Consider the following 19,030-nt stretch of genomic DNA (forward strand, 5'->3'; position numbering starts at 1 on the left):
ATTTATTTTTTTTTAAAAAACCTCACTGTTTATTTGAGAAGAACATTAAGTTGGAGTTAAGCTAAGAGCCTTTGCACATTCATTAGTGTGATGAATCTTTAAACTGGGACTTGGGGCACTTTTGCAGGATCCTGGTGCTTTAGGGTGTCCAAAGGATAACCTTGTAGAGGTTATACCATTCCAGAGGCCAGTACAGAAAGGCCAGAGAGAAAAAAGCCTTCCAGAAAGCACTGGTAATTGGGAAAGCTCCATGGAAGAGGCAAAATACTGGAGAGCCCATTGGACCACTGTAACTTCACTGTTGGAGGGAACAGTTTGCATCAGGACTGTTTACCAGCTTGTCTCACGAGGTCTGTAACAGGAAAATAGTTATGTCCCCTCATCACTTGGCTGAAAACGCAGGACACCATTTTATTATAAACTTGAACATACTGTCTTTGGGAACTTGCACTCAGGCACTTGGAAGCTGGACGTGTTTGTTCTTTCTGTACAAGTTGGCCTATGCAGATTTTCCCAGGACACTTGTTAAGGGGTTTGCTGTGAAATATTGCAGTCATTAAGGCAAATTGCTAAAGCTTTAGCGAAAAAGCTTTCCTTAAAACCAACTGCCAATAGCTTGATCTCACAAAAATGCCTTTTTTTTTTTTTTTTTTTTTGTTGTTGGTATAATTAATGAACTGGTTTGATTCTGCTGGAGTTTTTGGACTCACTGGGCTCAAAAGCTTGGCACGTACAGCTCTCATTAAGAGCTTTGTTTCTGGGAGTTGTTCTTCTGCATGTGTTGTCTGGGTGCTGTATTTTTTGGTTCTTAGCCTGTGCCTGGATTGTGAGCAGCCCTGAGCTGAGGATGGGGCAAACACAGACCCTCCTGATGTCTGCTTGTTGTGTTAGGCTGGGATGAGACAGAGGCTTGGCTCCCCCAAGGAAATATCCCTGCTCCTGACAGCCAGGAAGGTGCTACCCTACATCACCCACGGGCTTCACACGTTTTAGCTCATCAGCCAAGGGACTGATCAGCATTGCAAAAGCAAAAAGAATTATTTTGTCTTTTCTCTTGGGAGTTTTCAGTGCAGAGATTTAACCCCAGAATTATTGACCTTGGCAGTGAGGTATTTGGATTCCTATTTTCACTCTCTCTTGGACAGTTTTTGTCCATGCTGATTTTCTAAATCTGTGACTGGTGTATCTTTTTGTTAGACAAGCACTTCTTCTTAATAGTGTACCAGTTAATTTCTCTAGTGACAAGAGGAAGAAATAAGTTATTCCTCCTTTTAAAAGAGTGATTTAAGTAGGGCATAATGAATGCAAAATGCTGTCATTAAAAATCAGCAGATAAGCTGATGGTTCATCTGTCATTGCCAAACCTTGCCATAAAGGAAAAGTAGATAATTTTTTTAAAAAACAAAACTGGCAATGATGAATATGGAACCTGCTGACTGTGAACGCCTTAATAATGAAAACTGTTATTTAGTCAGTCGACAACACCTTGCAACTTGCTGTACAGCAACACCTTGCAGGAGAAAATTACTTCTTTCATACTGAACATTTTTATTTGATTGCCAATTGTCATCCTATTATTGTTATGAACTGTTTATTAATCTACACCACAGGGATCCAGGAAGTTTTTTCCATCTCTGAAATGTGCCTTAGGAACTGAATGCATGTGCAGGACTCTCTCTTCAAGTCTCAGTAGACTCGTATTTGATTCAGGGACAGGTTTTCAGGGAGCTCATTACAGAGCCTCAGCTGACATTCACAAAGCCAAATAGCAGCTGTCCTCTCTGTTTTGTATGCCTTTATTTAGGTTTTTCTTTAAATGGGAGGCTCTGCTCCTCTACAGTGTGTCCAGTAATCAAGATATGAGACTGAGACTTGTTTGGAGTTCAGTAACATTGAAAACTTGACACTTATTTGCTTGCATGAAATAGGACCTGACTGTCCCAGCCCAGCATCTGATTTAGGCTGATTTAGTGCTCTGTTTCTCACTACACACCCCAGAACATTTATTTTTCTCATTCATTACATGGAGACAGGGAAGGAGAAGTTCGAACCCTCGTCTCAGTATATGCTCCATCCCACAAAAGCATTTCTAATGAGTGTGTCTGAAGCATTGAGCTGCCTTTGAGAAGCTATTTGCTGCTCCACAATTAGCTCAACTTTTCCAGTTGCTCATGTTTTGCATATATTGTTGCTCCGAGCCAGGTGAGCATATGCATGTTCTGAAAAAACTGTGGTGCAAAGGAAAAAAGTGTCAAATATGTTCTTAGAAGCTGAAAATAAGAGCAGATGTCTGTTGATTTGGAGATGCCCAGGCATTTGTATCTTTATTCTTTGCATGAGTGTTGAAAACCACTGTATGGTTCCTTTCTCTGTGTTTTACAGAACAAATTCTCTGATCTTTTTTTTTCTTTCATATATAATAACAACAGATACTCTGAAGAGCAGGAGAACTGGATGGGTGGGAGAAGGAATAGAATAGAACCAGTTGAATGGAACAAGAAGTTGATCACCTGCAGTGGGGCAATTTGTGGGTTTGCCTCTTGTGATGCTGTGAATTGGCAAAGCCTTTGGTTTGGTGTCAGTTGGTCCTTTGGTTTCACTTTTTTGATGAGGGGATGTCTGCTGGACTTCTTTCCCTCCACCTCTTCCTCCACCCCGAAGCTCCAGCAGAGATCAACAGAAGTGATGTGGTTATGTGAGCTGTAATTCTGTTTCAGCCATGATTATATGTCAGTCTGCTGCACACCGTAAGTGGTACTTCTGGATTCCTGCTGTGAGCAGTTGATTAGATTCTAGTACCTTTTATGCTATATGTAAGGATTTTTTTTTTTTAACAAAGCACAGTAACAACACAAAAGCCCCAGTTTATATTTTATTCTTTTTTTCTTCCCCACTAGTAACTCGTGCTTAAATACAAAACTAAAATGTTTTTTGGCATGCCTGACCTTCCTTAACCCAATCTGTCCTCCCATTCCAAATAAAATTAAATTTAAAGGTTCCTATTTGCCCTAAATTGTAGGATAAGCCTTTAACCTAGGTAGAAATTTTCTACAAAATGTGAATCTTAAGCTGAATTTTGTACTCACTCTGACAAAATGAATGCTAACTGCAAGTTTATTTGTAGTCCCACTTGTTACATTTTTCATTGTCAGCACAAGCTTTATTCCTCCAAATATATTATTGAATGAAAGAAAGAAGCTATTCTTTTATCTTTTACTGCTGATGCCTGTAATTCATCCTGTTCATTTTCTGCTGTTTTCTTTGTATGGTTCCTCTCTGGGTTATGTAGCACAGAAAAACTTAATTGCTTAAGTCTGATGTACTTTTCTATTCCTGGCAGCAGTGTAGGTTGCTGAACCATTATGTGGGAGATGCCTTCTGGAATATGAAGTGTGTGTTGCAGTTGGGATATGGCAGGGTTAGGGCCCAGTCCAGGAGGAGCCTTTTAATTGCTTTTTGGAAATTTTCTATAGTGCTGCCAATTATATTATTATTTCCTGAGCGGTTTTTGCAAGTGGAAAGTTTCCGTTCTGAAGGTCTCGGGCTACAAGGCTTTCTTACTGTTTATGTGGCCATTTCATTTTGAGAGATCAGGAGTGAACTCCCTGAATTTATGTACCAGCAGCTGATGTTTGACAAATGCCAGGAAACAACTCTTCATCTGGAGATGTGAGGACAGACCCATTACCTTTCATAGCTAATCAACTCTGATTTTTTGCTGTTCAAAGCTTTATTCAGTCATTAATATTTGCAAATAACATGTCTGGTGCTGGAATAGTGGATAACACTGGGGACAGATTGTGTCCCAAAAGGCCAGGGCAGCTTACATTTACTCATTTGCACATACTGTACTTTATTTTGTTTATTTTCTTTTAAAGAGAGCTTTAATTGGGTCTCTGGATGAACACTCATGTACCCTTCTCTCTGAGTGCAAAGTAGTACCTTGTATAATGAAGGCTGTGGAGAAGCCCAGGCTCTGGGCTTGGTCAGGATCGACTTATTCCCTGGTCTGCACCTGGACAACCAGTTAAACTTCTGTGTAGGTTTTTAAAATGCTGTAGAGGAATGACCCCTGTGATACATGGGCTCTTTTTGTATTACATAAACAGAGTTGATTTCAGCTTTAGTTCTACCTATTTACCATAAAATACTGGGACAATGCTGGTGCTCTGATGTGCAGAGGAGTTTTACTAAGTAGTGATGATGATGCATATTGAAAAGTCACATTTTTTATAATTTCTTTTCAAATATTTACATTCTAAGTCCCAGACTTTGGAGAAGGATTGCACTTGCATTTGAATGTCAAAGTAAGATTCTTCTTGTTGTGACCGATGAAAAATCTTGAAAATTTCGTGAGACTCAAAAGATGGGAAAGCAAAGAAAGAACATGTAAGAGCTTCAGGAATCCTTAGGATGAGCTCCTGCATGTGCAGGATCTGATAGGTGGTGTTTGTGTGTTGGGGATGCAGAGGATGGCTGCTCTTGGAGCCCCTGCCTCAGGACCAGCTGGGCTGCACACCCTGGTGAAGGGGAGCTTCCACATTTCCAGGCACAAGTTATCTGTCTTCTGAAAGTGGTCATTGGATTTCCTGTCTTGGTGATTAATTAATGATGGAGCAGACAGTAATTTTAAGATTAGCACTGTCAGTCTACCTGTTAATACCCCATGCACACTGAGGACCCTGCCCTGCTAATTAGTATTTCTGTGGTTTCACTAATCACTTGAACTGGGAACTAGGCCAAAACTAACAGAAGAGACTTCCAGTACAATAAATTGTTTTAATTTTGTGATCTGATCTTATGCATGGCTCAGTGTTTCTGAAGGCAAGGGTAGAACAAAATCTCATTTTGCATGATAACATATGCAAATCAGAACTTTTTGGTCCCAGATGAAGCTTCACTTCTATTGACATGGTGCTAGGAAAATGCTGCTAAGAATAAAAAGCCACTAAAACTTTATTTTGCTGATAATATTCTATTATTGCTTTGTAAGCTACTTTATCCATAGGGCAAAATCTGCCAGAGAGATAAGAGATCCCATAATTCCTGTTTGCTTGTATCATTCCCTTTATGATTTATAGAGTTCTGTAGATGTTTGTGGCATTTTGCAGACATATAAAAGATTGACATGTTCTTGCCTCAAAGAACTTAAAAAATTCTGCAGTTTAGCAGCACTCAGCAGTTCCTTCTGTTTGAATTTTACTTTTAATGGCACTGTATAAAATCACTATTATACAGCCACCAAATGAAATGGCATTTTATTTTTAGTTACAAATGCGATGTTTTTAAAATGTTTGCTGTAGGTCCTAGACTGTCTAGGGATGGGCTGGAAGGCTCTGTTCAGTCATCTCCTCAACTCTTTACCTAATTGTATATTAAACCTTTTCCCACCACCGACTGGAAAAAATTGAATGTCATTTCATTACCAGTATTTGAAACCTCGCTTTGCTACTTGACACATCTTTACCTTCTCCATTATGTCCTTGCATCCTAAAATTTGTGTGAAGTTCCACCTTTATACATGCAATTTTAGGATTTCCAGGCACTCGTATAAAGTAAAATCCTTCTATATCCTGCCCAGGCAATTTAACAGAATTATATATATAAACACAGCATTAAAAGCAATTTTCTGAGCCTCGTGATTGCACTGATTTTGTTTGTCACACACACCTGCATGTACTGACTTGCTGTATTCTGTCACTCATAGTAAACTCTGTCTCACAGCGTAATGTGACAGATGCTAATGAACATGAGACATCACCAGTTTCCATAGCACAGATACTTGGAAAGGGCTTTCACCTTATTACATGCTTTGAAAATTAATTTTATTGAAAATAAAGTAAGATTCCGTGGGGTCTAAGGGGCTGTACACTTGACCCTAAGCATAAATGAAATTCACTTCAATTTTATGGCTCGCTTTGATGAATTCCAGCCTAAAAGACTTTTGAGCGGCAGACTGGTGGGAGGCTGGAATTATTCAGAGAGGTTTTGTTCCTGAGGAGGTGAGTGAAAAAGCTCCTGCTAATTTCAGTGGGAACTCGAGTAAGCTGCAGTGCTGCCGTCCAGTTACATTTTCTCAGTGCAAGGCCACAGCAGGAGTGGTTTTGTCTGGATTCTTGGGTATAACACTCAGAGGGTTGCAAGGTCAAAACTACGCAAGTTTGTCAGACACCCTGCCTTTCCCTTTGAACAGAAGCTCAGCAGAGAGCACGATGTAACAGAATTTCCAAAATACACGGTTTCAAAGACAGCAAACTTTCTTAAGGACTTTGGGCAGGGAGGACTGGGCCGATGGTTCTGCTGTCGGCCCTGAGGTGCAACGTTACACCCGTGCAAATATTCTCACATGGAAACGCGAGGGTAGAGATTGGTATAACCACTGTCTTCTAATCCCCTGATACATGCTTTTTTCTTCCATGTTTGCTGTGGGAGATGAGTTAGTGTACACCGTGCTGGGTGAACAGCAGCTCAAATCTTTGTGCATCCACAGCTCTGTGTTTCCTTTGCTCCAGTTTCTTCGGTTCTTTGACATCTCCAGTTGCCTGCAATGGATAATCATGCTCTGGTGTGAACTTTTTATGCTTTCCTGGGGAGCACCTTCCTTGTAGGCTGTTCTCTTTCTCGATGCAGTGAGCTGATCTGCTGTCACAGGCTTTTTCACCCCATCTCTACGCTGGTGAAACACCTTTTGACCCCGGTGGCAACTCAGGACTGCCCAGCTGTGTTTAGCTGGGGACAAAACAGTTGTAATCGAGTTTAGTAAACTTTTTGCTACTTGTCACGTGCTTTAACCGTCATCAGGGCAAGGTGAGGAGGGCAGGGTGCAACTGAGGGGAAGAGGCTGAAAATTCAGAGAACAAGAGACCCTGCTCATACAGGCTCCTTAAAGCCTCCCATGGACAGCAGTTGCTCCTGGCTCTTGCCTCAGGGATTTTGGAAGAAGGACCAGGAAGCACAGAGGAGGTTTGTGAAGAGGGGCTCCTGCAGGGCACTGAGGTGGGCACTGCCACGCTCCCCTGTGTCATCCTGGGGCATCTCACTCAAGGCCACTGTGGTGTGAACCAGATCAGCGTCTCTCTGACATGCACAAATGTTTTATCAGTTATGCTTTAAACTACAGGGGTTGTCGGCATTTCGGTCACACGCTCTGCTGGGGTGAGTTAATATCCTTCCTGACTGAGTACATTGCCTAGAGGGACCATTTGGTGTGTAACACTCTGGCTGAGAGAGCGATACCCGGCGCTGAGCGGCGCGGGGTAAAAGACTAATGTGAGCTGTGTTAAATGGTGTCTTGGGCTTTCCTGGGTCCCTATTCATAAAACACAACAAAGTGGCGACAAGTATAAACCTTGTCAGCTAAAGGATCTGCTGGGAATAGCAGAGAGTACTTAGTGACTAAAACAAATCAAATTTTGAAATCCTCCCTTCCAAAGGAAAGCACAGAGGGGATTTAACTGCAGTGAACAAGTGTGTTTGCAGTAAAATGGCAGCAGGAGTGGGGCGGGGGAGAGGAGGCTCCGGGATTGGCTCCACTGTGCCGGGGTAGGGCGCTCCTTTCCAAACCCCTTCTGGATGGTAAGGCCCTGCCTGCTCAGCGCAGGGTCCTACTGCACAGGGTTAAATGCACGTTGTGCACTGCTACCCTATTTGAGTCTGGGAAGATTCCTTTTTAATTGTAATTAGGCTGCCCTTGTGTTCGTGTCGTGTTTCCATATGGGAATTGTTCCTCATAGAAGCTGTTCCAGGAGTTTGGCTGCTTGCCTGGTGCTGGGGAGCTGGTCTTCAGCTCTCTGCTAAGCCAGATGCTCCCTCTGTGACCCTGGCCAAGTTGCTTAGGCTCTCTATGCCTCAGTTTTTAATCATAAAATGGGAATATTGACAACTACTTCTTTCACAAGGGACTTAGAAACACAGTAATCAGAGAGAGTTGAACCCTCACAGAGCATTGGGAGGAATGGTACATGTTCCTCAGGCAAGCAGACAACAGCACCCATGTGTTTGACTCTGGCTTGGACCATGTCCTCAGATGAAGGAGACTAATGCACCAGTGTTGTTTTCAGTTCCCCAGCAAAGCTTTAACTGAACCTGAAGTCTTTGATAGGCATAGAAAGAGAAGCAATCAAGAGAACACTGTGAAATAAACACTCTCCTTCTCACTAAAAATGCAGATAAACTTCCTTGGGATTTTTAGTAATATTTGTACCTAAATCTTGTTGAAGTTTGCAGCAGTATGACAGAAAATTCTACTAGGCCCTTAGTGGTTATGTTTTCTGATCACTTATTTCATTCATTTCGCCCTTTAGTAAAGTGCTATTTATTTCCTTGCAGTGTTGCCTTGTGAGCCTCAGTTGCAGCACCATTAGTCACCCTTGGAGCTTGACTGAAGAACCTCTCAGTGCCCTCTGGCAGTGGTTGGTTTGCCCAGCACAGCCTGGTCATTGGTATCCTTGTGCTTTGGAGATGGAACATGTGCTGAGCAGACTGGGACACTGAAGTCCTGCCAGGAACAGGCACTTTCTTTGGTGCATCCTTACTTGTACCACCAAGTAGCCCAGAATATTGGGCTGAAAGACAATTTGTGTCTTACTTTGATTTATCTTTTTCCTCTTTCATTTCTTCACTGAACTACAGCATTGTATCCCCTAAGGACAGGACAGGGCCCTTGCTCTATTACATGGAAAGTTATTGAAAACTTGTAGGAAATTAGGTTCCCTTTCACCATTCTCTACTATTGCATTAACTTGTTCAGAGAGCTCCAGCAGGTAACTGAGTTTTCTCCAGCAGAGACTCTGCTGCCTCGAGCCTATCATGTTAATCTCCCTTAATTAGATCCTTCATCCCATTCTCAGGAACAGATGGGAGGCTCAGGGCTCTGAAATACTTGGGATCTCCTGAGACACCTGAGGAGCAGCCCTCCAAGGTCTTCCACCCCTTCACAATCCCAGTCATCCCCATCGAGGCTTTTCTGTGCAAGGGCAGTGTGGGTGTCCTCTCTGCTGCCTGTGGAGTGCTTCAGGCTCACGTTGCCCTTACAGTGTTCCCCTCCCTCCTGCTGCCTCCATCCATCCCCCTGCACCTCAGCAGCCCTATGGAAGTGGCAAGGTGAGCTGCCTCTTTCCTACAAGGATTTCTGATTTTATAATGGATTTTGGCTTATCAGGAGCACATCCCATGTCTTATTTAACCTCCTGCTTTGTTACCAGGGTGGACATCATCTTTCCACATGGCTTTGTGAAACTGTTTATGTCCATGTCCTTTCTCTCAAAACTACAGTTGCACATCACAGCTTCAGTGGGTGACGTAAGATCTTTCTCATGTAACACATACAGTGCACTGATACTCAGTGGTGCTCCTGTTTTCTAATAATGTCCTAATATCTACTAAGACCAAGTATAGAAATCATCTCTCTTATTGTTTTAGCACTTGCTCTAAGTGTCAGTGGCTTACAGGACTGTAGCCTTGTGCTATATGAGATATTCACAAGCCTGTGAAAGGCAAAAAGGAGCAAACCATGTCTCATTGGATACACTACATGGCAATGCATAGCCCACATTATTGATTAGAAATCCAATTACCACTGCATGTCCTGAGCTTTTCTACATGCTTCTTTGGGACAGTATAGGAGTATTCAGCCAGAAGTTCATAGCAAGGTCCATCCATAATCTAAGCTAGATACAGCACAGCTGCTGAAAAGGGGATGCTGACAAGGGAAGGAAGCTGGAACACAAGAATCTGGCCCCCTTTCTCCTGGATATTGTAAAAGAAGATGAACTGCTGTGTGCTCGTGGTGACAGTTATTTTTTGTCATTATTGTAACTGGTTTACTTCCTTGGCTTGACAGCCAAAGATGTGCTAGTCAGCAGTCAACCCTGTCTTTGGATCGATACCTGGGAGGAGCTGTAGTTCCTCTGATAGAAACCCTGTTGTACAGGGATTTTTTTGTTTATTCCTTTAATTCCTTCCTTCACTGGTCTAAGCCTTTGGTCCAGTTCCACAGATGCCAAAGGGTTTTAAGGGAAACTCCTGCATGCTTGGATTTTAGTCCGGAACAGAATTTCACAACCATCACTTGGAAATGGGAGATGGTGCAGTCAGTAGGCTCAGCCTATGAAGATTGGGTACGTGAAGGATGAGGAAGAAGCTGTGAGTGAAAACCCTTATGGAATGTTTTTGATCTGTTCTGTTTGCTGGATCTTGGAATACAGACAAGCCCATTAAAATGAGACCATAAAACAAACCACGGGTTTTGGTATATGTACAAGTTTGTCAAGACCCAAAGCAGAGAGCTACAAGATTTAAAGCAAGTATCCTTCTGAAATTATAGTTTGGAACAGGGAGCTCCACGCCAATCGATGGGAGTCTGCTTTTGTTATGGTCCCCAAAACCACGAGGCTGACTCATGCTATTACAGTGATGCACAGTGTTGTCAAGGTAATGGATTTGGGCACTTGGCAAATACAGGAAGGGTGTAAAAGGCAAGGAGATGTTCTGCTGCCTTCCAGGAGCAAACTTCATATTAAGGATTTCTTTTTTTTATGGCTGAGATAGAGAATACTCAATTTTGTTGTAGAAGTGAGAATTTTATGCCCTGGCCTATTGCTGTTGTTGTGCACATCACCATGGGAATGCTGTTCTTTCCTATACGTAGCAAGGTTTGTGAACTTTTGCTGCCTTGCCTCCTCCTGCTGGTGCCTAAGAAGCTTCTGTCCACAGGGCTTAGGTGAAAATTAGAAAGGGGGAGAAAAGGGAAGAGAGTAGAGATATCATGTATATTTTAGTTCCTTAGGGAAGAGCTTGGCTGTAAAGGAATTGTTGGGCTGAGTTCTGAAGAGGCTGAGGTAAGGAGTGAACCTCTAAGGACCATATTTGCAACCTATCAAGGCCTTTTTTCCTTTTTTTTTTTTTTTAATAATAGCAGCAACATTTTAAAGCACTGTTTAAAGATGAGCTTGAAAAGATCAACCAAAAAGGCAAGAGAAGTGGGATTTCTCTTATAAAAACTTTGCTATCCAGTCAGCCTGCTTAATTGAACTTTGATGAAAAGAGAAACTGAGAGGAGGAGGGGAAAAAAAGGGAGAAAGTAGCTACCTGTTAAAAATTATCAAGATGAGGGGTTGCTGTCTGTAAAGCTTCTTAAGACAAATCCTTCCTTACATAACTCCTTGTCTTTCTTTCACTAACTTTAATGAAATCAGAAGCTGACAGGAAAAGTGAAATGTCTGCACTAATGAGATAATCTGACTTATGAAGACCAATAAGGCAAAGGATGCATTAAGTGTTTGAATAATAGAGCTTAAGACTTGTCTGGAGCAGTGGATGCTTTGTGGGAATGTGATGTGGGAGCTGTCAGGGACTCAGGGAGCAGTGGTGAGTGTGTGTTCCCATGTGTGCCAAAGGGTGTTCACCTGCAGGCTGGAAGGAGAGCTCTCCAGATGACCAGGTTTGCCTACTCTGTAGCCTTTTCTTTTTCTCCTAAAAGAGACAAAGGTTGGCAAGGGATAGGAGACCCAGAGAAAGGGAAAGATAGTCCATCATGAGGTCTGGAAAAGGAATGTTGTGGGTTTTGGGGACTAATATATATGGATACGAATTGCTAAGAGTAAGTGCCTTGTTTATCCAAACTCGATGTGTGTCCCGCTTCTGAAGGTCCTAATCCAACCTCCAACCAAGACAGTGGGAAACCTTCCTCTGATTTCTTGTTCTTTTTTGGATCAAGCGTTTGGTGGTAGAAATCTGGGATCACGCTTTGATACAGGCCACGACTAGGTGGAAAGGAATTGTGAGGAGAGCCTGTGCCCATGTTTAACTGCAAACTTGCAGTTATCAGGAGCATCATGATACCTGTTTATGAACAAAATCCAATTATTTTTTTTATGTGGTACCAGCAGCATGCACACAGGTTCTCTAATAGCCTCTGGTTTTGCCTGAGGTGAGAGGTACCTGGGGCTGGCATTTGTAGATTTACCTTGTGAGAGGTGCACTTTCTGCAACTCGAAGTGAAGGAACTAACTTACAGTTTGAAATGTCGACCTTTTCCAAGAGTGTTTAGGATTCACAAGCACTTTTATACTGTAAAACCGTTTTGGGGGGAGTTGTGTTATATTTTAGCAACGGAGATGCAACCACTTCATTCCAACAGCCGTTGTGCCTGTTGGTGATGAGGCTCTGGAACACTCACTGCAGCCTGAGGAACAGTCAAACAACCACTACTAAAACAGCACTTGCAAATAGGATTGTGCAGCCTGGTAGCCTGTGGTAGTTAGTAAATGGCCTAGGTCACCTCCAGTCCTACTTTGTACTTTCTGATGTATTAGGAAATCTCAATTTAGAGTGTCCTAATCTATGTTAGAAGTGACAATATTTTACTTATCAAATGACAACACACAATGAAGTTGGATTGTACATGTAACAATTCACTGAGGTTAAATGAACTGCTACTTAAAAATAGTATGGTGGTAGGCATTTAATCATCCCAATCTAACTGTAAGATACAGTGGCAATCCTTTTGTTTCAGTAAATTAAATGCCAACAGGGAATGCAAAAGGGAGTGAGGCTCCATGAGAAACATGGCACAGTACATTAAAAATCAACTATGGAGAAAGGTGATTCATTAAAGTAAATGCCAACCTTGAAAAAGAGACTCTAACAACCTATTACTGTAAAACAAATAATAGCTTAGATGTGATCTTTTGCCATCCCATATTCTGTTATTTCTCTTTTGTTAAGGAATACAGAGATCTGACAGCAATGATGGAAAAGCTTGTGCATGGAAAATTTGGATTGATTGGACAGTGACAGCATTTGTCAGCTTAAGTAAAGATGTTCAAAGTCAACACACTACCTGGAGAGGTAATATTTTGGTGTATAGGAATCACTCTGAGCTCAAAATTTAACCAGTGATGCCAAATCTTGGATATGTTGCTAATTAGCTCTGCAGAGCTGCAGGGATCCACTAAGATTAATAGCAGTTGTAGAAAGCTATAGATTTTATATGATGTCTTTCTCTTGTCAGTGTTACTTGTGCAGGAAGTCTACTTCTGTTTACTTTAGGATTTGAACTTTTAGGTGAAAATAGTTTCTCTGGGCAAAAAATAAATCCTTCAGCTCTTTACTAATGTTGGAGTATCAGCTTCAAAATGTGTTTCCTAAGAGAAATGATGGTACTCCATAATATCTACACAGAAATATTTTACAGTTCAGTGTCTTTTATTTTGAAGGATCTCCAAATGCTTTACAAACTCTGATTGACATTTCCTTCTCTGATCTGCAAAGTGCCTTTTACTGTGTTCTCTATAGCACTCAGCATGTATTGAGGTTGATTTACCATGAAGACTGAAAGGTCTGTGCTGTATGTATGGGCTGGGTCTCTCACTTCCTCTGCGTAACATATAGATATTTGATATATAGATATTTGAACACATAATATGTATTTTTATATAGATATTTGAGCACATAATATATCTCAGTTTCAACAGGACAGCACAGAGGGACGATAGTGTGGTCCTTTCATTCATCATGTACTCTTAGCTGTGTTGAAAAGCAGCCTGTCTTTAATAATGGGTAGAAAACTCCATGGTAGTCTGGTTGTCACTGCAAGTCCTTGGGAAGCAGAGTGACAACAGGCCAGGAACACAGCGGATGCAGCTCGGCAGAGTCAGCAGAAGCCGCGGGAATGCTGTTGACGTGTGTTCATTTGGGTTGTCGTGTTGGGCTAATCAACAAAACATCTCACTGCTGCCTGAGAGCCTGGCCCAGTGTCACACTTTCCAAACCATACTGGGCTGAATACAGAGTTTTAAAGGCAGGGCTTTGTTATATGTCTGTATGTATGCATAACCTCCAGCTTCGAAGAGCTTTTCTTATGAATCTCTGTTGTGAGGGAGTGAAATGTAATCTCTTGTCCTGGGCAAGTAGATACAAAGTGCTGATTTGGCTACTTGCAAATATGAGGAGTCTCTCAGCGAAAACTAATATCCTGTGGAAAGATTTTCTTTCTTTCTTTCTTGGGTCTGTTTTCCCTATCTTTGGTGCCTTTATTCATCACCTTTACTATTACTGTATTTAACATATAGTCATAGGTTTTCCAAGGCAGGGGAATATTAATTCATGGTCATGTAAGAGAGCTTTTTCCTGTTCCATCCTGGGCATGCAGAGCATCACGAGGAGTCCATCCTGGCTCTTGGTTGAAAGGGGCTGTGGGAATGGCCAATGAGAAGGATAAAAAAGTCTGTGCTTTGTTGCCAGCAGACAGACCTTTCCTTTCTGCCACTGGGAGGAGCATGAAAACAAGAGAAACCACATCTTCGTCCTTAGAAGCAGACCGCTGCAATTCCCAGACTGGAAGGACTGAAGTTGATACCTGGATGAATTTTCCTACTGATATGTGGGAGTTAGTGGTCTCATCTTTTGGGATGTCAGCGAATACAATTTTTTTTCACTTGAACACTGAGATTATTGGGGCACTGTACTTTTGATTCCCCTTCCCAGCCTTACAAACCCTATAAGGATGCTGGATGTTTGAGCAATTAAAAATGGACCAGTTGCCACTTTGTGCAGTCCCAGTCCTGTTACAGCTACTGGGCTGGGATGAAGGTGTAGTCCTGCCAGCCCTGCTTTGCTTCTGGGGCTTCCAGAACAGATATGTGCCCCCTCAGCATGACCTAAAATCTTCAGGGATAGAGGGGGTGTAGAACAATTAATTAATTAATTAATTTTAAAAAATATTATTGCCAGTTGCTCTTTTTTTCCCCATCTTTAGTTAAATTAGCTGGTCAGGTATAAGCAGATTGTAGGAAACTGGATGTTCTCCAACTGGCTGTTGCCATCCTGCAGTCTGAGAGATTAGGGTAGAGGCTCTGCCCATAACAGGAGTGCTTATTGAAGGAGGAGTGATGCTGCAAGTGACTGTAGTCCTGCTGTGCTAAAATTTAAGCTTCTGGACAAAAAAAGTCAAACAGTAGTATGTGCATGAATCCAGACCCTTTTTGGTGCCTAGGGGAAACACTGCCTTTCCCACCCTGTGAAATAAACCCATTCAGAGGATTTAAGACCTGCCTGGAAGGTCTGAAGTTTTGGTGGCTGCCTTGGATACGGATGCACACATGTGTAAGGCAGTGCAGGGACTGGTATTCCCCACGTGGAACACAGCAGGGTAAAGTGTCAGTGCAGTCCCTTTGATGTTCAGAACAGTGACAGGGCAGCACTATGGGAGTACAGTCCCATAAAATGGAGGTTTAGGAACGACAGGAAGGGTTTCTGCCTGATGCTACAAATTCACAATAAAGCTCAGGGGCACGGTGTAATTATTTACTTTGCTAAATAACACAGAGGAGCTATGGTTTAATTACAGTAGTTTAGCTATGCAATACAATTGCAGAGACTGAGCCTTCAGTGCATTGCATTAATGAGCATTGCTATCGGTTACTTCTAATATTGGATAATGTTTCTTTTGTTTTAAATCATCCTTTTCAAATGAGTTCCATGCAGATGAGAAGGAACCTTTCCAAAGTATCACAATGGATTGTTTTTGTTTCTAAAAGACACAACCCAACAAGGCACTTGATACTACAATTATACTCAGGAAAGCCAGATGCATTTGGCTCTGCTCTTTTTGTCATTGACATCCCTTTTGTGCTAGCTTTTGATGAAATTTAAGCAAAAAGGATGTAACTGGGCATCTTCAAGATGGCAAGACTCTATATTTCTCAATCCTATCATCAATCCAATCAACTTTCATTTAAAGAAGATTGGAGAAGCGAATAATGCACATTAAATAATAGCTTTTCCTGAACATTTAGGGCATACTAATTAATAAATAGCTCATTACAACTTCAAGGCCAAATTTTATTTTTATTGAAGTCAATGGCCCAGCTCCTTCAACTGAACAAGAATAGTGTTGGCCATAGCTGTGTAGAGTCCCAGAAAATAGATCCTTCCTCCATTGTTACTAAACTCTCCTCTTTTCTAGCCTTTTCTCTGTCTGGTCTGTCCCACCTGCTTTAAGATGATCTTTCTCCCCACAGTTCCAAGCCTAAATTTTTCTAAATTCTGGATGTAAATGGTATCTTCGGCCAACCAGTTCTTCAAATAAACTCTACAATAAATTAAATTTGAACTACAGGTAAAAAATATGTCTAAAATACTGTTGCTTTTAATATCAATTACATATCCCATGGTTTCCTCTGTGATGAGAGGAAGGAACCTTCTCTAGTGGAAGGTTCCCTGCCCCCAAGGCAGAGGGGTTGGAATGAGATGATCCTTAAGGTCCCTTCCAGCCCAAACCATTCTGTGATTCTTTGAATCTGTTTTTCTGTTCATATGCTTGGTGCTGTTTCTCAGTTTGTGTAGTTGTGACCCATTGTCTCGTTTTCATACCCTCATCAAACTTTGAAGCAATGACAATATGGAGCATGGACAGTGTGTGTTGAGAGCAGTTACCAGCTGGGCAGGATGTGGCAGTGAAGGATGTCTGCATTTCTTGATCGAGTTGACTACCTGGGAGATGTAGGGCCTGGGGAGTGATGCGGGAAAACTATTCCTTGTTCTTATTTTTGGAGATTTTTGTGTTTATTTTTTGTAGGCTTTTCAGTGGCTCTCAGAGGAACAGTTTATATATTTCTCATAGGTGTCATACTGAGCTGGACTGGAGGAGTGTTTGGAAGAGAGAAGAGATTATGGTCAGTGCCTGCAATTCACACCTGACAGGCTCTTCATTTCATTTTAGTTATGGATGCTGTTCTAAGCTGTGCATCTCAGCTATGCATAGTAAATTCATAGTTAGACAAAACATGCTTCCCTTTCCCTGCTTTATACCTCTGAAGAGATGGGATGCTTTTCACAGACAAACTGATAAAATACTTGAAGTGCTTTGTGTCGAGCAAGGTTGTATTGACATGGAAATTTAGGTTGTTCAGTGATACAGCTGTCCAGGCTTAGCTAAGTTTCATGCATTAGAAGCTGTTATTCTTCAGACTGTCAATTTTGGGGGTGGATGAGTGACTAAAACAGATGTATTAATGTCTAGCAGTTGAAGTACTGTTGCCTGTGGTTATACAGACTAGCGTAGCGTCTTGCCAAGATTCAGAAAATAAATGGAAGAAGTGCGAAAAAGGGGAATGCTGTGAACACCAGGAAAAGCTTTGGTGTTTCCTCTCAGGAGGAAAAGGAAATGAAAGACTGGCTTAGTGCTAATTTTTGCTCTCAGAGGTAAAAGTAAGACTAATACTTAAAGGTACAAGGGAAGCCGGCACTTTATTCTCAGAAATGTGGCTGTAAGTCCCCAGGTCGTGGCCCAATTGTGGTTTGGGGAATCACATTTTGGAGATCAAAATTTCCCTTGCTGTTTCAGTTATCTGAAGCCATTGGTTGTTAAAGGTTATGAAGTTAATTTTCATTTCAAAATGCAAACGAATGACACTAAATAGCTTCTTTATGTTTTTGCTATTTTACTTGTGAAATTCGGCATGGAAAGAGCATGGCAGGCTCTTGGGAACTGCTCTGGTAGAGTGGGAGCTAGAGAGAGGGAGGAAGTTCTCTAGTCTCATTTCCTTGCTTTTTTTGGTTTGTTTGCTTTGTTCTAAAACAGTCTCATCCATTCTCAATTATCTGTAGTTATTTGTGGAACTGAACAAAAATTTATTTATTTTCTGAAAAAAGTGAATTATTCTGCCAACCAAAACTTGTTATATGTTTATACCATTTAAGCTATAAATAAGGAGAAATATTTGATCTGTGTTTTTTCTAGACCTTGGAAAAATAGATGAGTTGTTGTTTGTTTTGGTTTGCTTTGTTTTTCTTTTTTTTCACCTTTAATATCCTTGTTTGGAGTTGTTTTCTTTTAAAATATTCTTGCTGTGGCTTTCAAAAGGTGTATGCTCTGACCTTGCAAGAATGATAAAAAATTTTTAATTTCGCTTGGTCTGATCTGAAGAAATACTGCAACTTCTTTCTTTCTCAGATTCAATCACATTAAAAAAAAATCAATTCTTTGCAGAGCTCTCTGTATTAGGGACATTTACGGGTCCGTCTTCAGAGAACTGAGCTTAGGAGCCATCTAGGTAAGACAACAAGGGCACAACAGTAAATTGAGTGCTGGTATTTCTGTCAGGTTTGCCCGAAGAAATGCCAAGGGCTGTGTACAAGGAAACCTTATGCAGGCAGGAAGGACATCTGAACTTGCTCTGGCTCGGAAGCAAATACAAGCAACAGCAGGACTGAAAATGCAAATAGCTTTCAGACGAGCCTAAAGAAAACTGCAGCAGCAGCAGTGGAACCATCCTGTTTGTCACCAGGACCCCGCTGTATTCCCCACGCATCTCCTGTTCCTGTGACCAGCACGCTGCACGTCCAGAGCTGCAGAAGTGGTGATCCAGAAAATTCATAAATATAATAAACTCAGACAGCAGCAGCAGAGTTAGGGAAGCCTCGTGCCACAATCTCCTGCTTCCCACTGTTAGAGACGTGTAGCCAGAGCATTGTTGATCTGCCTGGTACAATCAAAGATGTTTGCATGCTGCACTGAACATATGCTCTAGGTACTCTCCACAGGGGCTGGCAGATTGCTTCCTCTGTGCAATCATTTGTGTTGCTGCGGCTGCTATTCTCCTGCCCAAACGCAGGGCTGGAACCAACACAGCAATTTCCAGTCCTGCTGTAAGTATTCCTGATGCTGGGACTCTCAGAGGACTGCACAGGTACTATTTCTGGGACAACCCTAAAAAAATACCCAGAGAAAAACCCAGCCAGAAAGGTTTTTTCATTATTTTGGGCTAGAATTTCAAGAGTATGACTTAAAAATTCAACCTAGCTCTGGTTTGGCTTAAAACCCAAGTTCTCCCCTAAAACTACTCTTGATGCTGAAGATAACCCTCTTTATTTAGCAACTCTGTGTGTGATATATGAGCAGTTTATGAAGTGTGCTCTTTGATAACAACCTGATGAAAAATCCTGCCTTATATAAATAGTGTATGAATTCGGGGTGCCATTTTGCCTTTATTAGATGTGTGTGGGCTGCTTAGATCTACAACACGCA

At 41.7% G+C, this 19,030-nt stretch overlaps 1 protein-coding gene across 5 annotated transcripts in view; it reads left to right on the forward strand.

Annotated features, from left to right (window-relative positions):
• Positions 1-19,030, forward strand: part of TMEM132B (transmembrane protein 132B) — a 323,947-nt gene that overhangs the window by 205,968 nt on the left and 98,949 nt on the right. The gene's annotated exons all lie outside the window — the stretch shown is intronic.

The sequence above is a fragment of the Manacus candei genome, unplaced genomic scaffold (genome assembly GCF_025592945.1).
Source record: "Manacus candei isolate 608988 ecotype Guabito, Panama unplaced genomic scaffold, ASM2559294v1 h1tg000020l, whole genome shotgun sequence".
NCBI classification, from domain to species: Eukaryota; Metazoa; Chordata; class Aves; order Passeriformes; family Pipridae; genus Manacus; species Manacus candei.